Genomic DNA, 13,780 nt, shown 5'->3' on the forward strand with positions numbered 1-13,780 from the left:
TTCTGCGGGACACATGGGGTCCTTTAACGCGGCGCAGACCACCCCACCGGCAGCCTCAAAAGGCTGGGCACTCGGGCCAGCAAGGACCCCGGAGCACCAAGGACCCAGGTGAAATCACACGGCGAGCCCATCACCTCCTCTGCCCAACCCTGGATTCGCAGCCCCGGCAGCCACGGCGGCGTCGCCTCAGGCGGCCCAGGACCACTCCCATCAGCGCAGGCGCGCTGGTTCCGTCCCACGCCCCCTCGCCCCGGAGGCCGCGTTCCCGCCGCGGGGCAGGGCGGGGCCCGAAGAGTCTGCGCACTCGTCCTCCGCGCGGCCCCTGCGTCTCCGGGCGCACGCAGCATCACGTGACCGCTGCCAGTACCCAAGATGGAGGCCGCAGCCAGGCCTGACCGGCTCCCTGCTTCAGCCCGCGCCGCGGCGTGCGCCCGCCAGGCACGCGGTCCTGAGCCCTAGGGTGGTGGGGGGCGGCTCTTCGAGGGCGGTCGAGGGGCACTTGCCAGGGCCAAAGGCCGTATTTACAATCACTACTCGCTCGAGCTCCCTGTGCTTTCTCAACCGCGAAGCGCCCAGTGGCTGGCGCCTTGAGCGTCGTTTAGTAGCCCCGCCCTGGGGATTGGCAGCTTCGGCAGCCAATGGGGCCCAAGACATGTGCGGGTAGGCGGGCGGGGGTGGAGCATCATTGCCGTCCGTAGAGCGTCCGGTCTGGCGGTTGGCCGCCGCGGGACGAGGGGCGGGAGCAGACGGGGCTGTACCGGGTGTCCCAGAAGACCAATGGTAGGACGGCCGAGCGCCCGGGGAGGGCGGGCGGCGGGCGGGGCCGAGCCGTAATTGACGAGTTCTTCATTAGAAACCAGGCAGGAGGGAGGGGCTCGCGAGGGGAGGTGATGCAAGGCCGCCGCAGCCAATGGCTGCAGCGCCGCTGGCGGGAGGGCGGGGCCGGCGCGGCTGACGGGCGTCGCGGGTGGCCTATCAGCGCCCGGCTCGGTGGTGGCGGGGGGAGCAGCATCATGGTTCAACGTGGGTCAATTTTTTGTGAATGAGGAGGGGAGGTTGTGGGGCCGCCGCCGCGGAGCACCGTCCCCGCCGCCGCCCGCGCCCGAGCCCGCGCGCCCGCCCGCCGCCCGCCCGCCCGCGCCGCCGCCTCAGCCGCCTGGGCCCGGCGCGCCGCGGCCGCGTCCCCGCTGTCGCCGCCGCCCGAGCGCCCGCCGCCCGCCCGCCGCCGGGGTGGTGGTGGTGGCGGCGCAGGCTGAGGAGATGCGGCTCGGAGCGCCCGCGCGGGGCTAGAGCGCCCGCCGCCGCCGCCGCCCGCCGCCGCGGTAAGCGCAGCCCCGGCCCGGCCGCGGGCCATTGTCCGCCCCCTCCGCCCGCCGCAGGCCGCCGCTCCACGCCCCCCGCCCGCAGCCGCCCGGCCCCGGCAGGTGGACGCCCGGCTCCGCGCCCCCGGCCCGGCCCGTGCGCCCAGGCCGCGCGCGCCCAGCGCTGGGGCTCTCCGGAGCGGGAGCCGAGCCCGCCCGGACCTCCCCTGCAGCCCAGAGAGAACGAGGGCCGCCGCCAGGCGGGGGGCGCACGCCGCCCCGCGCCCGCCGTCCAGGCCGAGCCCTCGGCAGGTGGGCCGGGGGCCCCGGAGCCCGCCGCGCCGTTTATGTAACTTTGTCACGCCTGTGAGTTTGCAGAAAAACGTCCCTCCCGGGCCCGCGGCGTGGGGTGCGCCGTCCGCCGGCGGGTGCGCCCCCGGCCCGTCGCGGGAGGGGTGGGGTCTGTCCACGACCCGGAGGGGGTGCCCGGAGGATCTCCACGGGCCGAGACGTGGCTCCGTCCTGCCCGGAGGATGGGAGCGGCGTTTCCCGGCATTGCAAACACACACCACGGAATTATAAGCGAATTATCTCGTATTTACATTGAACGTTGAATTATTTGACACTGTTATAGCAGGAGACCGTGCGTATCAGTCGGAAAGGCCGGGGGTGGAACCCAGTGTACTCATTTAATGCACATCAAAAATTTGTAATAACTTGCAGCCGCTGCTATGAGTGTTTTCTTTATTGCATGTTGTAAATTGACCTGCTGTGACACAATTTTCAAATAAAGCGTGGCAGAAATTAAACTTAAGTTATTTTAAAACTAATGACTTTCTTAACTAAATCCTAATTGCATTACTGTAGAGACCTATGTAATTGCTTGCTGAGAGCAGCTCTGCCTGCCCTCAGTGGGGGAGGACCGGGCCTGTTACTTTGCTTCCCCGCATTTCTCCGGCTTTTTTGTTTATTCCCACAAACCGTCTAAGCATGGAAGGCCTGGGAGTAAACATGTAAACAGCCCTCGCCCAGCGCCTGCCCAGCAGGATTGAGGGAATACTGGTGGGTTTGCTCCTTGGCCTGGTTTCACTTTTTCTTTTGTAATACGATCACGGTTGCCTGGAGTTTTAATTGCTTCTGATAATTCGGTGTATTATTTGAGAGACCGTCCTGTGAAAGCTGGTGTGGTGGCTTCAGAATCTAGCCACGAGAGGTGGTGGTGGTGATTGGGGAGAGCGAGAGAGATTGAATTAAGAAAACTCAGCTGCTTGTACACAAATATACACTACAGCAATTACAAAGCAACAAAAGTTATTGCAGAATTTTGCAGTAACTATGGCAACACAATTACTCTATTATAATTGGGAATGCAAAATGCCACCCTGTTAGAAGTTTCATCAGGATGGAGTTTTGGATATCAAAAAGATGTGAGATTTAATTTTTTTTCAGGTAGCTCCTGAGAATTCTACAATCTGTGTTCCATTATCTATTTTTAATTCTGATCAAGCTTTCCCAGATATTCCACTCCCTGGGATCTGTGGCATCTTTCCCCAGAACTCACATTTGTGTGGGAGGGAAGTATTTTCCTGCCTTAAAAACACACACCCTGACACATTGTAAGACTTCTCTAGCTTTCTGTCTTCTGGACTTTTATTTTAAAGATCAAATACCTTCCTAAAGAGAGCAGTAATCAATCAGAAAAGAAGCAGGATTTTTGCGGCAGGCAGATGTAACACTGCCCTCTTTAGGGTTAGTTCTTTCTCCTGCAAGGGGAGCTGGCAGCATGAGTGCCCCTGGGGGAGCCCTGGGGCCGGGGTGGGGGCTGGGGGATGGATGACTGTGGTCTGCACGGAGGCCTGGAAGGCCTAGGGACCAAGGACAGATGTGGCCTAAGCAGCCCTGAGCCAAGAGAGAATGTTCTGTGGTCAGCAGCTTCGCAGCCATGCAAAATAAAAATCTCCAAATGTTGTGCTCTCAGAGGCCTTGGGGGCTGTAACTGTAGCAAGATGGACAGAACAACATGGCACCGTGGCCATGTGCAGCTGGAGCGGCAGATCTTGACTTTCAGTAGTCAGAAACCTGCTTTATATGGATGGCTCTCTTGATGTTTACCAGGAGGACTTGAGTTCTGGAAGTTTCCACACATCGTGGGGTTGCTGCAGTTTAATTTCATTATAACTCTTTCTTTTTAACTACTGCATATTTATGCCCAGTAATCGACTTCCATTTTCCAGCTTCATTGTGAGGTTTCAATGCTGCATGAATGGCTTTGAATTCTCATCCTTTGATGTTGGGGGTGGCACCAGAGGAAAGGGACTTTGTGCCGTCTTAACTGCCGGAGCAGAAGAAACATGTCATGACTCCTGTAGAATTCGTCCATACCATTCGTTCTCTATTGAAAACGGCTGGGCTTTCATGGCTCAGAAGCTGCTATGAGTAATAGATTAATACCTGATGTAGGGAGTGAGGGAGAGGCAGCGAATGAGAGGGGATACATGCCTGTCCAGCCTCCGTGGAAGCTTCGGATTTTGCCCTTGTTCTGCAGCCTGAGAAGCTGGGCCTGAGCTCCTGCTGTTCCAGCCGGAGGGCGAGTCCCTCCCTGTAGGTTGCAGCCCCCTCGTTGGGCCTGGGGTGGAGGGCAGGGGTCGAGTTTGGAGGGGGTTTTGTTTCTGTCTCAGATGGTCAGCATATGCTGTGGTGTGCAGTGGGCTCAGGGCTCTTGGCTTTGACCTTAGAGGAAGGTACAGCATCTTCTGGTTGGAGTCAATCTGCATTTTAACAGACCTTAGCAACCTATGTTTACAGGGCGTTTCTTTTGGGGAAAAAATGTAACTGAACCAAGATCAATGAGTTCTCTTCATAAGGTCCCTTTTCTTCTTTTGGGCTTATGTGAGTGAGGAGAAGGGGTGGGTGGGGCCTGTTTAGGGTACAAGGTGGGCTGTGGCATCTGCAGCTGTTCTTGGCCTCTCCGCTGCCTTTTCTGATGCGCCACCTACTTGCTTCCTGGAAGGAAGGTCCAGGGCCCTACACGGGTTGCCTCCGCTACGACCCTTCATGTAACCGTGGGGACAGAGCAGCATCTGCATCACTGGCGTGGGAACCAGAATGTCTTTACCAGCAAAGATCATAATACTAGTACTTGTAACACAGACCAGTAGCTGATATTCACTGAGCATCTACTTGGGCCACGTGCTATTGTAAGTACTTGTATATATATCTCATTTATCCATCCCCACAGCCTTAGGAGGTGGCTCCTGCTATACCCATTTTGCAGAGGAGGAACCTGAGATAGAAGTGAAATGGAGCATCTGGTACCCCTTGCTGTATCAAGTCCCAGAGTGATTTCCTCTCTTCCCTGCCTCTGCTTCCAGGCCAGTGATGGTCTTGAAGTTGAAATTCAGCATCATCAAGGTGTTTGGGAGAGCGCGGCCTCTTTGAGAACAGGACAGTTTGGAATATCTTGTGGAATGTGTTGTGTTGGCTGTTGGAGCTGTGATAGCTGACTCTGAGTTCCGGTAGGGCCTGGGAAGTAATTCTGGCTTTCTCATGCTGTCTTCTGTTACGTGTGTGGCATTGTAGAACCAGAAGGGATCTTAATCATGTTAGCTGGTAGTTGTTGTATCCCATGCTTGGACCTCCTCCTGAGGCTGCCTGGAGGCAGGTGAGGGTGGGCGGGCAGGGGGCGCCTGGTGCTCCACATCCATTTCAACCAGAGCAGTTTGGCATTCACTCCTTTGTCTGTAGGATTACCTTGAAGGTTTTATTGGAAGAAAGCATTGCAAGGATCAGAAACTTTGAAAAACCACTTATTTAATCTGTTCTTGTTATAACACCAAGCCAGAAACCTTAAAGAGAAAATATTGACAGATTTAATAGTATAAAAATTAAAGAAAAGTCTCTTTGGCAAAGGATTCCATAAGCGAGGTTAAGAGACGACGAGAAAAAAAATATACTATTATGCCTATATGAGCTTAATAGTCAATATGTAAAGAGCTTTTACAAACCAATAAGAAAAGGATGATCATCTCTATTGCAAGATGAGCAGAGCACATAAATACTTAAATCACAGTGGCTAATAATAAAAAAACAGTTTTACTTGTAAAGAAATTCAGCTGAAAGGAGATTCCATATACACCCATCATATTATCAGAGGTTGAGTTTGATAATACCCATTGATGGCAATAATAATGATTCGTATCTTATATAGTTTTTGTGAAATTTAAGTAAGTTAATATGTGCAAAGTGCTTAGAACAGGGCCTGGCACATAGTAAGCAAAATATAATTGTTGGCTATTATTATTGTTATTATTTGCTCTCCAGAGAGCAAATAATAATTACTTAATTACCCTCCAGAAAAGTTTTATGTGTCAAATTTTTAAATGTTCCTTCCCCTTGTCCCAGCAATTCTTATTGGAATTTATTCTTAGGAAAGAATGTGATATGATTGTGGATATCCAGATATGTACAGGCTGTTGTTGCTACATTGTTTATAAAGGTGGTACTTATTAAATACATTTTGATATTTCCATCCAGTGGAATGTCTGTGCACAGGCTCACAGACAGGCTAAAGAAAGCAGGTCCCAAGCAGGACCCAGAGGACCCCTTCTGCTTTTTGTACTTATGTCTCTAAGGTGATAATGGGGGCCCTCTGAGGGGTCAGGGAAGTGGGCTGTGAGGGGCTTTCATTGTCTTTATATATGTTGGTATTGTATAAATTTTTGCGGTAAACATATATTACTTTTTAATAGTAAGCTTTTTTTAAAAAGCCTGACATTTCCATTGGGAAAAAAAATACTCTTCGGCCTCATTATTTATAAAGGAGGAAAACTAAGTTCTTGGGAAGTTGATAAATATGCTTAGCATTAGAAGAATCTAGGGGATTTGTTTCTCTGACTCACTTGTAAGCTCTTTAAGGGGGTGCTGGCCTCCTGGGTCTGGGCGGGCTTTGCACAGTCTGTGCTGCAAATGGTACCTAGGTGGTCTTGGCCGAAGCAGGTCTGTACCCATCATTCCCTTGCTCAAAACCCTGTCATGGCTTCCCATTGTTCTTAGGATCCTGGAAGGCCTACCTGATCCTGGCCTCTGTTTTATCAGCCTCATCTGATAGCACCTGTCCTGTTCGCTGAGCTTCAGCTCGCCACGTGCTTTGCTTCCTTGCTGTCTGTGAGCCCCCTTTGGCCCCAGGGCCTTTGCACACACTGTTCCCATTTCTTGGAACTACCTCTCTTCATATCCCTCTTCTGTGACTACTCAATCCATGCTCATCCTTTGGTTCCCTGTTAAACGTGGCCTAACATCCTTTTTCGTCTGTCCTAGCAGGATCCTTTGTGTAATTTATAGCTCATTGTGACATTAGTGGTTTAGTGTCACTTCTCTTACTGCTGGGGACTCCATGGGGTTGAGGGACCCTGTAGGACTCGTGCCTGCTTTGTGCCCAGTGCCTGGCAGTGTAGGCACTCCCTGAATGAATGAATGAGTGGCTGGATGAATGGCACAGCATAGGCTCTGGGTGGAGAGCCTGGATGAGGACTGGTGTTTGGCCTCTTGGCACCTCTGGTTTCTGCCTGTGCTCTGGAATTGCCTGTTTCCTCCCCGCCACAATCTGGGAACTTCTTGGTCCTGATTTTGGAGATTACGTGCTTTTAAGTAGATGCCATAAATACAAGTGAAGTGGGTTCTGTGACGCAGAGAGGAGTGAGGGAAGAAGGGCCTGAAACACACAGCTGTCAAGTGGCAAATGGGCCATTGTGCATGGCTGAGGCGAGCGTGCACGGCTCGTCCTCGGCCAGACCGGCCAGGGCTTGTGTTCCAGGTGGCCAGCCGCTGCTTTCATTAAAGGCATTTTCCTCTGTTTATTTCAAATTGGAATTAATGACATTATTTCATCATTTCTTATTTAACCTCATGATTTTAATTTGATACCTTACTTTGGTTGTGTATATAAGCGTTTGGAGTCTGCTCTGTTAAAAAATGTGAATGTTGGGCTCTGTTAGTTTACTATTGTTTATGAAGTATTCCGTCTGGGTGAGTCAAGTGCTTTTGTTGGATTGATGTTTGAGCCTGAAACAATAAATCGGTTCTTACGGCCTGAGAGCCTGAGCTGGCCCTCCAAGTGGGAGTGTTGTTCAAGCGGTGATGGAATTGCTGTGATGGAATTGCGTGTTCCCTTGGAAGCTGCCGTCATCTGGTTTATGTGGTGCTATTTGCTGGAGGGGGTCTTTTCCAAACTTGGGAAGAGAAGTTGTGACCCCTCCCGACCCTCCCACTGGCCTCTCTTTGGTAGGGGGAGTGGTGGTGGCGTTGGGAGTGTGTTTCCTAAAAGTTTCTGATTGTTCAGTTATTATTCTGCAAGTTCTAAGCCTGCATCCAAGCCAAGTAGGAAGTTTAACGTGGGAGGGGACTGCGAGGACAGAGTCGGACCACTGCTCCTTGCAGTGGGAGGACTTGGTGGCAGGTGCAGAGGCAGGTCCTGTGGCCCCAGTCTTGATCAGGAAGACCTGGCCTCTGCCCGCAAGGAGCTTAGACGTTGGTGGGGACAGGGAGGAAGAGGATAAACACACAGGTGCACCAGGCTGTGGGGGCTGGGGGCTTGGTGGGGGCAGCGGCGATGGAGAAGCCTGGCCCAGGTCGGGGAGCAGAGAGGAAGGCTGCTGGGGATAGGGTGTGGTCCTTTTTAGCCAGAGCCACAGTTGTGGGGTCATAGCTCTGGGTGGAAGGACCATCAGAGCGGTTGGTGGGTGGGCTTTGAGGGCTCCAAGGCCAGAGTATGTGAGGAAAGATAAGCTGGCCAAAGGGATGGGCTGGCTGGGGGCGCTCGGCTTGTGAGGACTCCCTTGGTTCGTCACGTGTGCGCAGACTGCTGGTATTTAATCAGGGTTTTTGAACTTCTTTCTGTTTCCTATGCGGTGCGATGTCCTGGCGTCTCTTGGTGCACCTGGTTGGGCAGCACCGTGAGGGAAGTGAGCATGCGCGGTACCTCCCAGGGGGCCCCCAGGTGGCCCTGGCGCTGCCAGCCCCTCTCGGGAGTGCGCTTGGCCTGTGCCGCGGTCATGGAGGGCTCTGGGTGGGAAGCCAGGGCAGCTCACCCTGTGACAGGGACACATCCTGAAGTGGGGTGGCTGCTGCTTCTCTTCCTTTGTTCGGCCAACGTGACCGAGAGCTTCTTTTGTGTCAGGCCTTCTTCTAGGTCCAGGACTCCTTAGAGTAGCTCAGGACCTGAGCTCCGTAGGAATCAGTTTAGAGAACATTCTGGAAGGAACCTGAGCCAGCCTCTAATCCTGCTGTTGGTTTTATACAGTGGGAGTCAAAAACTGATTCTGAGCCCTGCTTGGCCCCCAGCTGGCACTGTGTTGTGAGTTAGGGGGGCAGAAAGCAGGGCCCTAGAAGATCCACAGAACGTGAAGCACACAAGCAGGTCAGCGATGGGTGGGGTTCTCCCAGGGTGATGCTTGAGGCTTTCCCCTCCGAACTGCTGAGCCCCCAAGGGCTGAGGGGTTAGAGTATTGTGAGGAGCCTGTCCTGCCTGGCTCCGCCTTCGGGGCTGTGGACTGCGGGGGCCTGTGGTTACTTAGTGAATATGGAGAGCATGACCAGTCGGGAGGTGGAGTGTGGCTCTCGGCCTTGTGCATCTTTAAAAAGGCTCATAAAGAATCGGTCGGAAGCACTAGAGTGGATAAAATTTACATAAGATTTTGCACTGAAAAGGTCATAATAGGTGGTTTCAATCCTCGTTCTTGGGAAACCTTTCTTGGCCAGTGTAAGAGCTGTGTCGTAATTCCTTCCCAGGCCCTCCAGGTTGGAGGGACGCATCGAAGGACACATCACTGGGGCACTTAGTTCTTACTTCTGTGTCCTCACGAGTACCTTCTGCTAAGCAGGTTGTTTTCCTTGAACTTTTATCATCTGGCCAGCTTGGCCATAGCCTGAGCATATCCTCAGTTGTCAGCTCGGGCAGCAGTCAACCTGCAACATCCTCACTGTCATTCCTACCAAAATCCCTGAGGAAGTGAGGAAGTGAGGGCTGGGCCGGCCAGCCTCTCTCTGGGCAGCTGCATGTGGCCTCCTCTGCCCCCAGCGGCTGCGAGCCCCCGGCGAGATTGGACCCCCAGTGGAGGAGCGTCCAGCTCATCTCCTGGGCTGATTGGAGAGTCGACCTTTTGGGATATGGAGTTAGCAAACAGCAGTGTAAGATGCGTCCCCTGACTCTTCCCCAGGGTGAGAATATCTTTCTGTGTCAGAATGGATAGTGATCTTCCAAATGTGGGTTGTGTTTTAGGAAGCTGTTCTTTTCAGAATTCTTCTAATTACGGGCAGAGCTGAAAGAGCAGAGAGGTGGGCAGTGGGACTCTGCTCCTATTTCGGGTGCTTTCTTCTCCCAGGTGGTTTCCTTGGGGGTGTGGGGCTAAGGGTCTGACTTGTGGATGTGCTGATGCTGTTTATCGCGGTGCTGATTTGCCTGTAGTGTAAAGAGGTGTTTCCCCAGATGTAGACGTTTTGTTTTCCGTGGCTCAGGGGTGCTGAGGAAAGGACGTGGGTGTCCAGTCGGACCTGGGTTGAGATCCTAGCTTCACCATGACCTTGTTGTCTGGCTGGCACTGCCTCACCTCTGCGAGTAGAATGTCCAGTGTGTAGGATAGGAGAAGGCCTCCTCCCTGGGAACCACGGGGAGGCCAAAAAGGGGTGCTGGGCGTGGGAGCTTCTCCCTAATGCTCGGCCCTTCTCCTCCCCTCTGTGCGAGCAGGTCTCAGTTGGGATGCCATCTGCAAGGGGACTGTGGGTGCCTGGGCCTTTGGTGTCCGTTATGTACTGCAGGATTCCCTGGGGCCCCTGCACCAGCTCAGGGCATCTATCTGCCGAGGTCATAGCCGGGTGAGCCTCCCCTCAGGGCCTCAGTCACATTTGGGAGCAAGTTGTTGTCTGTTTTTGTCCTCGTAGGCACTGTTTCACGGCTCACAGAGATCCTGTTCTTGAAAGCGCAGCAGCACCCATTAAACCGCGCGTGGATGTCCTGAGCTCCGAGGGCGCCGCAGTGCGTGGCAGGCACTCAGGGCCGGGCCACGGTGGAGGCTGTCCAGCTGCACCTGGGCTTTGGCTGCAGTGTGTTTCCTAGCTAGGCGGGTGGTGCTGAGGTGCCTGGCTCCGAGGGTGATGCGTGAACTGGAGTGATGGACGTTTCGTGCCGGGTGTTCGCTATCCAGGACGCTGTGGTGTTCCAGAAAAGGGAGCTGTCCTGGGACGACCTGGATGCGTGTTGCAGATGCAGTGTCCTGTTATCTTCACTGTTCTTTGTCATGCACCAGCTGGGAGCCTTAAGGACAGAGCACTCCTTACCTGCTGCCACTGTCAGAAGGCTACTCCACGTGGCAGCAGTGGCTCAAGAGAACCTGTGTGGCCTGGGTGCTCGGGCTCTGGGTGGAGGGGCCTGCAGGCCTGGTGCTGGCTCCTGATGGCAGGGCGAAGGGGCAGTGCTCCTTAGGGAGAGTGGTGAAGGACTTGGAGATGAGAGAAGCTGGGTGCTTCTCGTGTTGTGTGGGCCCAGCCCTCCACAGGTGGCTCTGTGGGTGTGGGTGCAGGTGTGACTGTGCTGTAGGTCACCAGGTGACCTCTGGTGAATGGAGGTGCAGGGAGACCTGGGACTACATTGTGTCCTCTCTGGGATTATGGGAAAGACACTTTAAGAGGATTGTTTGTGAGCAGCTCTCAGTATTGAGCAGGAGGATGTTTGTGGTAGCGCTCCATCAGAAAGGATCTCTCCATGGCAGTTTCAGAGAGTACTGTGTGCTGCAGGGAATTGATTGACTTGCTTTCTGGGAAAGTATAGGTGAATAAAGGGCTCAGGCATGGCTTGATCCAGCTCCTTCACAGCGTCATCAAAGGCTTGTTTCTTTCCCCTCTGTTGGGAGAGTTAGCTTCCTGGTCCTAAGATGGCCCTGCCAGCTGCTGTCAGGGCTACAGACTTGCTGGTTCGTGCCCACCAGGAAAGAAAGCATCTTTGTCCTAGTGAAAGTCTTGCATTTAGTCTGCTTGCTCTGGCTTAGGTCACTTGTCCACCTCTGAACCATTGCTGTGGCCGGGGGTACGGAATGCTCTGAGTGGCTCAGCCTCTTCCAGAAGCTGGCTGGGGAGTCAGCTTCCCTCGTATGAAATCACTGCTGGTGGGAAGGAGGGTGACAGAGGATGGGTGCTGAGGAGGGAACAGTGGACCGCATCCTCCATGGAGCGCCTTGCTCTCCACAGCCTCAGCAGCAGTTCCCGAACGGCCTTTCGTGTGGGCCCACCCTGCGCAGCGCCATACTGTACATGTCACAGATCTTGTCTCCCGGAATCTGCAGCAGCCTTCTATCGAGAAAAGGATGGTCCCCATTCACAGGGGAGGGAGGGGCTCAGCAGGGTCTGGGAGTGAGACCTTGACCAGGACTCGGTGACAGTGGATGTGGGGCCCACCGGCCTCCTTGCATTTCCTTCTTCCTAGGTGTACCCTGGGCCCTGGAAGTCAGGGGCATGTGGCTGGAACTGACCTGTTGGCAAGGTGGGCAGAGGTAATAGAAGCTCGTCAGGGCGCGTCCTCTCTCTCCCTCTGATGGCTGACTCTCTGGATGGAGGGGCTGTCAGAGTGGGGACATTGGAGCCACGAGATGGAAGGGGCTGAGCCTCCCAATCCTGGTGGGTGCTTCTGACTGACTGGTCCCGCTGCCCTCAGGGTGATGTGCCCAGGCCACCTAAGATGACCAAGGCAGCTGTCTGAGATTGCTCTGGGAAGAGACAACCCACATCGGCTCTCCTGCCCCATGCCAAGGTGGGCCAATGTGAAGGCATCCTGAGAGCCAAGGTGCAAGTCCTGCCGGCTGAAACGTGGCCCAGGCCTGGCAGTTCCAGAAGCCCGACTGATCACATCTGCCTCCTGCAGGCAAGGGGTGTTTTGGGATCAAACACATGGGCTTCAAGTCTAGGCTTCAGAACCCTCTGGTGTGTCAGTGTCAGTTATCCGGTCTCCCTGCGCCTCAGTCTGCACATCTGCAAGGTAGGCCTGAGAATTTCTGCCATAGAGGATTGTTGCCAGGATCAAACGAGGTACAGAAGCCGGTGGCCCGCTCTCAGATGTGCCGTGTGGCATGAGATGAGAGATGCCGTTGCCCTTCCTTAGGTTCGCGTGCCCGTGGGTTGGGAAGGCCCCCACCTGGTATTTCTTTAGTGCCAGGCACTGTGCTGGTATTAACTACTACCTGTTAGTCCTCAGCACCCCTGTGGCTCGGATACCCTTACTCCTCCCAGCTGATGCGGGGAAGCTGACATCCGAAGCAGGGTAGCTTGATGGCGGGGGAACTTGGGTTTGAGCCAGGCAGCTGGCTCCGAGCCCACGCCTTTCTCTCACGCACTAGTTGGAGAGCATAGTGAAGCTGGCTGCCCCTGGGTGGAAATGCGGGGCACATTCTGGGATGCACTTCTGGGTGGGAAAAGCAGAGTGGCGTGGGGCTCGGTGTTTAGAAAGGTCCCGGCTGCGCTCCTGGTGCAGCCACGGACCAGCTGCTCTGAAGCATTTACCCAGCCTCTCCTGGCCTCAGTTTTCTCTTCTGCACAATCAGAGCAAAGAACCCCTGACCTGGCCGAGCTGTCGTGAGGATTAAGTGTGATGTCCCGATAGCGGGGGTGCAGGCCTGGCACAGGTTGGTGCTCAGAGAGGCAGCAGCTATTCCTGCTACAGAGTGCTGGGCCCTGGCACATCCCTAGGTGTGGAAGGTGTCCCAGCCAGAACCTCAGACCTGCATAGCCACAACCCCCCTCCCGGAAGTTTTCCTTCTGGGGGAGATGGGGGCCTTTCACAGAGGTGGGAGGTGAAGGCCCTCCTGGGCGTTGTGTTGGTGGTGACTGGCCCTGTGGCCTTTGCTGGGCAGGGGCACAGGTGGCCAGTGTGAGGAGCCAGCAGCCTATATGGTGGCACTGAGGCTGGAGGTGGCCTTTTGGCCTGAGTGAGTGGGGAGATGTTCTGGCCCCTACTTGTGGCCACACTGGTGCTTGTGGGCAGGGCAGCTCCTTCAGTGGGTGACCTCGTCCAGGCCCTTTGTTACCCGTCCCTTCTCTCCCTCTCTGCTTCAGCCCACAGTTAAGTTCTGGGATGTACAGCCCTGGCGAGTGCACAGCCCCCCCCAAACACACATGACAGGCATGCACACACGCATGCAGACATGTACATGTGCATGCATGCACACACATGGGGGCACGTGTGAAGTATGTAAGTCTGGCTCCACTCTCGTGATTCCTGTCGGCTGACTTCAGCCTCTCGCCTCTAGCCACCCACTGCTTAATGAGGAACAGTGGAGTTTCTGGAAGGAGGGTGCATCTGACGACGGTTGGGGTGATGAAATTCTCCCTCCACGGAGTGCAATTCTCCCCCAGTTCCTCATCTGTTAGCGTAGATACTTTGTTTTTTGATCCCCACAAGTTTGACTTTCTCAGGACTGAGACTGTGTGCTCAGGACAGT

General features: G+C 54.6%; 1 protein-coding gene across 5 annotated transcripts in view; it reads left to right on the plus strand.

Annotated features, from left to right (window-relative positions):
- The first annotated feature begins 1,041 nt into the window (after positions 1-1,041).
- HDAC4 (histone deacetylase 4) overlaps positions 1,042-13,780 on the plus strand; it is a 339,331-nt gene continuing 326,592 nt past the window's right edge. For 3 of the 5 annotated variants that reach the window (XM_087424599.1, XM_087424601.1, XM_087424604.1), the window contains exon 1: positions 1,043-1,322. The gene's annotated coding sequence lies outside the window, so the exon portion shown is untranslated. Of the gene's footprint in view, positions 1,323-13,780 lie in introns of all 5 variants that reach the window. The other 2 variants (XM_087424602.1, XM_087424600.1) reach the window with 1 other exon arrangement.

This window comes from Ceratotherium simum, chromosome 37, assembly GCF_057802395.1.
Source record: "Ceratotherium simum simum isolate JZ-2026a chromosome 37, ASM5780239v1, whole genome shotgun sequence".
In the NCBI taxonomy this organism is placed as follows: domain Eukaryota; kingdom Metazoa; phylum Chordata; class Mammalia; order Perissodactyla; family Rhinocerotidae; genus Ceratotherium; species Ceratotherium simum.